The sequence below is a fragment of the Oratosquilla oratoria genome, chromosome 18 (assembly GCF_046742065.1).
Source record: "Oratosquilla oratoria isolate Oo_2021 chromosome 18, ASM4674206v1, whole genome shotgun sequence".
NCBI lineage: Eukaryota > Metazoa > Arthropoda > Malacostraca > Stomatopoda > Squillidae > Oratosquilla > Oratosquilla oratoria.
The window spans coordinates 19,389,498-19,396,331 of record NC_134794.1 but is presented as its reverse complement, the minus strand read 5'-3'; positions in this window follow the sequence as shown (position 1 = coordinate 19,396,331).

The following is a 6,834-nucleotide window of genomic DNA, read 5'->3' as shown; positions in this document are numbered from 1 at the left end:
TGCTCTTTGAAATACACAAAAGGAGCGTATAACTCCCTAGGCACCATGTTTACATCCGTGTATAGCCACTCCACCCACTCTCTTTATTACCACTGTTCTCTCTTTGGTCCGCTCGCAAAAAAAGAAAAAAAAAAAAAAAAATCTTGCCCCTCCCTATCCCTCTTTATCCCACCACTACGCGAAACATTGTTCTTCGAGTTCAGCCACAATCCTGAATTGTAACCCTTCCCTTATCGAAAGAATTCCAGAGAGATGACCAGAATAATATGTCAGCAGTTATACTAGAAGAAAAAAAATACACGTGGACACAGTAGGAGTTAAAGTGATGTACATAGAAAAAGGCATATTTTCAAGATTTTTTTTTTTCCTCTTTTTCTACAGGCAGAGATGAAACGCCCGACCAGTTCCATAGCACATTCAGTCAGGGTTTGTTCCGACAAGCCAGTATAACTCCAGGAGGGACCATTGTGAACTTGGCAAGTAAAAACAATAGATTAGGTACTGGGAGGAAAGGATTCAGAAATGTTTACAACCAAAACTAAAGAAAGACGAAATGCTGGAAGTACTGGCTTCTCAGTAAACATATAAAAAGAATTAAATCCTTCCCTGATTATGAATAATCATATCTGAATATCTATGCCCAGGGAGAAACATACACGTCATAGTATTACGTATATCAGTTGAATGCTGGCTTGAAGAGGTCTTTCGATGTCTTTGGTACCAAGTACTTTCGGAGAATAATGGGTTATCCCTAGATTGACTTTGCATTAAATCAGAGAGTGTACTAGAGGCTTTGTTTAGGCCAGCTTTCAGCGTTATTGTGATTTTTTTTTATCATTATTATATATATATTTTTTCTGCATCCGACCTAGTTATGGACCAAAAGGTCTCCTGCCGGCATGCTCCGCCTTTGTAATCTTTTATTAATCCTTTGACGTCAACTCCGGTTATATGGGCATGGGGCATGTTTCCCCAATTTTCATCTTACAGTATTGTCTCTACAAGATATAACCCTAGATGGAAGGGACAAGGGAGACGTCCACAGAATTCATTGCTGGAGTAAATTGTTTGGAGTGGGAAGAGTGGGCGACTGCATGGGAACATGCCCGTAGAGACCGTGGACACCTACGCCGGTGCGTAGGTGAACCAACGCGCTCCCCGCCTCCAGTTGTTGCCGATGATGACATTAGTTAATGAAAACCTTTGTTCCAGGCATATGGCGTTGCTATCCCCGTATGTTTGTACTCTGAAAAGGCTTTGTGCGGCGCGTGTTTGAAATCGCCGAGAGCTACCACATTCATCTTGTCTCATCTACAGAGTTATGAAAGCGGAAAAGAAAAAGGAATGATTAATTGCCGGAATTATTAGGGATGTTTTTGTCTCCGTACCGTAAAAAATCAGGAAAGTTCCCTGGATGAGTGGCCGTCGACTGGAAAATTAAATTAATTTGGTCTTGTGACGAGTACTGTTGCAAGGTCTTTTTGAGATCAACCAAATGACATTGGGCGTTAGTACACGTCTACTATCACTCTCCTTTGAAATAGAGAGGTAGAATTTATTCAGGAGTTTGTAGTTCGTATTACATGCATCGCGTTGTGCGTTTTTCATGGCCACAAGAGCGCGCGTCTGTTTTTTTTTTTTTTTTTTTTTTTTTTTTTTTCTTACGAACATCTTTTTTAAAGTTTTGGGATGAAAGGCTGTGTACCCTTCCTGGCGTCACACTTTGGGTATTCAGCGTATATATCTAAATATGTTTTCTTATCTACAACCTATTTATTTCTTTATTCATCTGTTCATTTATTCATGTATATGTTTACTTATTTTTTATTGATTTCTTGTAGCTTCATTCGATCAGCATAGGGAACATTTCCTCATAGTCCCTTTCAATCTAGGTTCGAAATTTGAATCAAAATTGTGGGTAAGGCAACTTGTACTTGAGACATTATAGAATAGAGTTTCAACCATTCCATCATGGTTTTAGACAAGAAATAAGAATATTAGAACTTTCAAAAGCTGTTATTTTTTTGGAAAGAATGAAAGAATGAAAATTTGTGGGTAGGGCAACTTGTACTTGAGGCATTAGAGAATAGGGTTTCAACCATTCCATCATGGTTCTAGACAAGAAATAAGAATGTTAGAACTTTCAAAAACTGTTATTTTTTTTTTTTTTTTTAAAGAAAGAAAGAATGAAAATTTGTGGGTAGAGCAACTTGTACTTGAGGCATTAGAGAATAGAGTTTCAACCATTCCATCATGGTTTTAGACAAGAAATAAGAATGTTAGAACTTTCAAAAGCTGTTATTTTTTTGGAAAGAATGAAAGAATGAAAATTTGTGGGAAGGGGAACTTGTACTTGAGGCATTAGAGAATAGAGTTTCAACCATTCCATCATGGTTCTAGACAAGAAATAAGAATGTTAGAACTTTCAAAAGCTGTTATTTGTTGGAAAGAATGAAAGAATGAAAACTTGTGGGTAGGGCAACTTGTACTTGAGGCATTAGAGAATAGAGTTTCAACCATTCCATCATGGTTCTAGTCAAGAAATAAGAATGTTAGAACTTTCAAAAACTGTTATTTTTTTGGAAAGAATGAAAGAGAAAAGAGTGTGAAAGAGGCAGGTAAATTAAAGCATTTGTAAGAGAATACCTGGAGAGACGACAGCTCACCAACACAGACGAGATGGCACGCCGTGAGATCATTACTCTCCTTGTGGTGTTGCCACACGTCTGTAAGGACTCACGACCACCCGTGAGGTGCCCATCAAGGCTCTCTCAGCCAGGCAACGTGACCTGAAAAGGCGTGCAACCGTGAGATGGAGCTCACAATACACATATTTTGGTTCTGTCCAAGCCTGGTTGGGGACGTCCTTTTTTTTTCGTGGTGGCAATGGCTAAAAACAAACTTTTACCCACCACCTATCTTTCCCCATGGGACACCCCCGCGGCAAGGTAACCACCCTCGACGACCCGACCATGAAAAGAAAAATTCTATTTGATTTATCATTCGCATATCCATATATATATATATATATTTTCCATTTACGTGACACAATACGGTTGTCATGACGACGGCGATTTGAGGTCAGGCAGTTTGCGAGAGATGAAAGAACTGACTATCTATGTAACTGTATCTTTGTTAAAGTGATTAGTGATTTAAGGGACAGAAATATAACTACTGTGTATTATTGAGCCTTGCATTCAAACAGACGTTGAATTTTTCGAGAATGAAAAAATAAAATAAACGACGACTAGAATAAAGATCCTGAACCTCAGTGGACGTCAAGACTAGTTTTACATTTTTCCTGTGAATCAAATATTCTGACGTCAGCTAGAGCAACATTGTAAGCAAGGAAAGGGCTAACAAACCATTGAATCTATTTCTTTTTGCACTTGAAAGCTCTTCTAACCTGAATAAAACCGTCTAGCGTTAGCCAGAATAAAAATTCTCACATGTATATTGATCTCCGAAAGACTCGCATTGATTGAGACCCAGAGAGGTCTTCGAAGGAGAACCTGTTGCTCTTTGGGTGTAGCCACGACTTACGAGGATCACGCTTCGTTCCTCAGTGCTACAAAGAAAGAACGTAGAGTAAATGGAAGTGCTTTAGGGGGGGAAAGTGGAGAGGGAACCATGAAGGAATAGCGCTAACGACCTGATGACGTCAGTATTTTAGGGTATTTGAGGTCATTGGTCCACGTCTATAATGGTATTGTCTCTTGTTGTATCTTGTTGTTGGCAGATCACCACAGCTTCTGTCCTTGTGGAGAGTATCCGTCTCTTTTGACCTTTGAGAACAAGAATGATCTCAGTAAAAATCTTTATTAGTGCGCTTGTGGCGTAATCGTAAGCATGCTGGCCTTCCATTCCTTTAGTTGTGGGTTCGAATCCTGTACTCTCCGATTATCAGCAGTGATTATTATGCCCCAGCAGTCCTTAAATCGCATAATATGGCAAAGGACGGCTTCAGCAGCAGCTAAGCGACTCATAGTGTAGGATCCTCTAGTATACGAATCGTGAATTTAAAAAATGCCAATATGATCTATTTTGGTCTAATTTTTCTTTTCTTTAATTAATCCTTTTCCATATAAAGTATGTAACATATACAATGAACTTATGCGTGGATAGTGGAAAAAAATTAGAATAAATCTATACAAATAACTATCTAGAAATAACTATCTAGAAATAACTATCTAGAAATAACTATCTAGAAATAACTATCTAGAAATACCTACCAATGGATTTATTTATTTTTCATACCTATGCACTTATTTATTTTATTTACTATTATTTACATTATTATAATTTTTATTTTATTTTATATATTTTTATCATTATTATATTTTTTTCGCATCCGACCTAGTTATGGACCAAAAGGTCTCCTGTCGGCATGCTCCCCCTTTGTAATCCTTTGTAAAGAATATAACTGCTTTCCTCCACTGGAAATCGCATTAGGAAATCTTAGAAACAACATGGCACATACGACTTCCCAGAATTTCATTTTTTCCCCGATTTAATTAGACAATATCAACATATTAGACACACCTGCTGTTCCCTACTGCAGATATTAAACCTTTCCCCCAACGACAGGTTCCTCATAAACGTACATACGCAGTTCCTATATGGGAGGTGCTGAAGATGTTGTTGTTCTACGGTGATGTCTTTCTGAGGCGTTTGTTCTCGTGCTATCTCTCGGCGGGTCTTTGGGTCCACGGATCCTCTACGTTGGCAGCCAATCTTACCGATTTGTGGAACGATTTGTTTCATTTTGTCAACAACTTTCCTGACCAAAGCTGCCTTTATCCTTCTTCTCCTTCTTCTTCTCATTCTTCTTCTTCTCCTCATTCTTCTTCTTCTCCTCATTCTTCTTCTTCTCCTCATTCTTCTTCTTCTCCTCATTCTTCTTCTTCTCCTCATTCTTCTTCTTCTCCTCCTCCTCCTCCTTCTCCTCATTCTTCTTCTTTTTCTCCTCATTCTTCTTCTCCTCCTTCTTCTTCTCCTTCCCCTCCTCCTCCTCCTTCTCCTCATTCTTCTTCTTTTTCTCCTCATTCTTCTTCTTCTCCTCATTCTTCTTCTTCTCCTCATTCTTCTTCTTCTCCTCATTCTTCTTCTTCTCCTCATTCTTCTTCTTCTCCTCATTCTTCTTCTTCTCCTTATTCTTCTTCTCATTCCACTTCTCCTTCTTCTTAGTTTTCTCCTCCTCATTCTTCTTCTCCTTATCCTCTTTCTTCTACTCCTCCTCCTCCTCTTCCTCCTCCTTCTCTTCCTCCTCCTCAGTGAAAAGCACTTTCAAGAGACATACAGACAGACATAGACAAGATCGAGAATGAAAGAGAGAGAGAGAAAACTCCACCAACATTTTGCAAGGCAGACCTAGTTAATGATCAGGCAATTATCTGGTGCAGTACTAAAACGCTCTCCTGTTTTTATTAATTATTTACTATTTGCTAAAATAATCCCTGGGCCTACGATTGGACAAAGAACAATCTTCTTTCACAATCTCTGCGGTTTTTTTAATTGATAATGGAAAAGCAGTATTTATCCTCTTATATCACACAGTCATCTAATTTAGTATTCGAGCTCTAGAATTTTTCAAATTAATATTATTCTTCAACCAATTCAGCTTGTAAGATAAATTCTTTGCTGGATCGACTTAGTTTTCTCTCTTCCATTTTTTTTTTTTTTTATGAAATTTTCATTTTGCGGGATACGTTTCCTGTTTGTAATGGTAAGTTCCTTAACAAAACTAAAAATGTCTAAGCCTCATAACTCACTAAGTATGACGTGTAGTAAAATATATTTCTACCATCTACAATAATTACTGATGCAGTTTTACTATTTTTTTTTTTTTTTTTTTTTTTTTTTTTTTTTGACACCGGTAAAGTACAGTTCATTGCAACTCTTCCAGGTAAGGCAAAATTAACTTTTATGTAAAACTAACTTTGCAAATCTTTCAGAATTTTTTTTTCTTTTTTCTTTTTTTCTTTTAGCTAGAAGTGATTCACGATATTTTTAATCCTATCTTTTTATTTCTATTTTATATGAAAATCATTTTCGTTCCAAATATTAGAGGTTTAAAATATTTAGAGATTTCCAATATGGAGAGATGAAGGGGGGGGGTTAGTCTTTATGGCTTATAGTCTAAACCAGTGCTTCTGGACTGGAGACCATGCCACATAATATGTATTCGAAATGGCTACACCAAATCAACTGATCTTTTTAGTAATTTGTTGTATATATGGGTATATACAATCAGACCTCGCCCAACACGAGTGTTAGGTTTCTTAGCCCGTTGTTGAGGACGGAATTCGTGTTGGACGAATATAAAGTCTTATGGGTAAAAATAGGTTAGTTTCCCAGACCTTCTCCAGACACTGGAGTACAGCAAGACCCGGCGGGCTATTCAAATCGTACTATCGTGAATCATGGTCGTCTTCGGCAAATGCGGGGGTGGAAAAAGTTCGGAGATAGAGTTGATGAAAGAGTATTGGGATGGCTTAGAAACACGGAAAGAATGTGTGAAGAAATATTAGTAAAAGAAGTGTGGAAGGTATAAGTGGATTAGGTGAACACGAGAGGGCGACGGAGGATGAGATGGATGGATGGGGTAAAAGGGGACATTGAAAAAGAGGGGGATGTCTGTTGAGGAAGGAAGGGAGAAGACAGAAGATAGGGGTGAGTAGAGAATGGATGTGTATGGATGATGCTGGGATGAATGGAAGGGAGTGAGCAGGGGATGGGAAAGTGGTTATGTGTGAATGATATTTTGACGCAGCCTAAAATTTCTCCTCGTCTTCTCTTTATCTGCATGAAGGAAGGAAAAGGAGGGGCCTTTCT